This window comes from Arachis duranensis, chromosome 8, assembly GCF_000817695.3.
Source record: "Arachis duranensis cultivar V14167 chromosome 8, aradu.V14167.gnm2.J7QH, whole genome shotgun sequence".
Classification (NCBI taxonomy): Eukaryota; Viridiplantae; Streptophyta; class Magnoliopsida; order Fabales; family Fabaceae; genus Arachis; species Arachis duranensis.
Window position 1 is genome coordinate 41,057,390 of NC_029779.3, and position 1,539 is coordinate 41,058,928.

Genomic DNA, 1,539 nt, shown 5'->3' on the forward strand with positions numbered 1-1,539 from the left:
ATTGAGACGGTAATATTTTTTCTTTGCATGTACAAAAAAGTTCAGGTATTTTAAAAATAATATTAGATAGATTTTATATTAGTGTGTTTATGGTAATTATGGCGACAACTATAGCTAAGTAAGTATTATCAAAATAATTTTTTTATATTTTGGCAGCATTTTTTTAACAATTTTTTTTAAAAAATATTGTTAAATAATAAAAAATATTTACTTTAATTTTAACATCACTTTTTAAAATATTATTATAGCTACTTAATTAAATAAAAATTTTCAAATCTCATAAAGTGAATTCTTTTTCTTCTTGTAGCAGTCTTTTTTTATTCATTTAATATTAATTCTCTCTGTTTCAACTGCTACAATTAAGAGATCTTTTTTAACTATGAATATTGTGAAAAATAACTTAGAAACAAAATAAAAGATGAATTTTTTGCTAATTATCTTTTAATTATATTGAAAAGAAAATTACTAAAAATTTTGACATAAATTCTATTATTGGTGAATTTTATGATACGAAAAATCGACCACTTCGTTAGTAAAAAGTATACACATATTTTTTTATTTTAAAATATATTCTCTATCGGTATATTTTTGTAATACATCTTATATTATATTTTTTTTACATAATTTTTAATATTATATGCATTATTGGCCCTCCATAATATCATTTTTGGATGCGTCCCTATATATATATATATATTATTGTGTTGATACCAGTAGCAAAACCATAGTAAGAAAACCATTTTTATACAAAAGACGACAACTATTTTCTTGTTATATACGAAAAGAGAATAGAAAAATAATAAACACATCAATTCAGGAAATGAAAACAAAAAGAAGAAAGAAAAAAACAACAATAATGAGAAAGAAGAGAGACACAATACCCGTGACGGTGGTTGAAGAAGAACTAGGAAGTGACCCTAGAAGCCCGAAAGCCATTATTTTCTAAATCAGCAAAATCCTCAGAAAGTTGCACAATAATGTAACTCTGAGACACATGTTCTTCATTTGCCCATTGCTCTAACTATTTATAGAACAGCGTGCCGTTAAAGATTGTAGCTAGTTGGTTTGCCCATGCATGGAACTAAATGAAAATGTCATCACCTAATGACTTAAAATATCAAATGGTGTCAAAAATGAAAAAGTGGGCTGAACTATCTTATTATATGTGCTTATATTCTTTATAGCATAATAATTAACAATTAAAATAATCAATTTTTTTAGTAAAATAATAAGGGTGATTGATGAATGCGACTAAATTTCTGTATCTGTGTATTGCAATTGCATATATATGGGCGGAGGTTAGTATATGACTATATGCCAAGGGGGGCAATGGCTCACTCTCCAAATTAAAAATTATTTTAGTGTATATATTCACACACAACTATGATGGCTAAGTTAATGTTGGTTATAGGTGACTGTAAGTTTGACCATCTGAAGTCTTACTATGTTTTTATAATACGCTTATATATTTTAACGGAGCAATGACTCACTTTTTAAATTAAAAATTGTAGTGTATAAAAATTTTTAATTTTTATATTA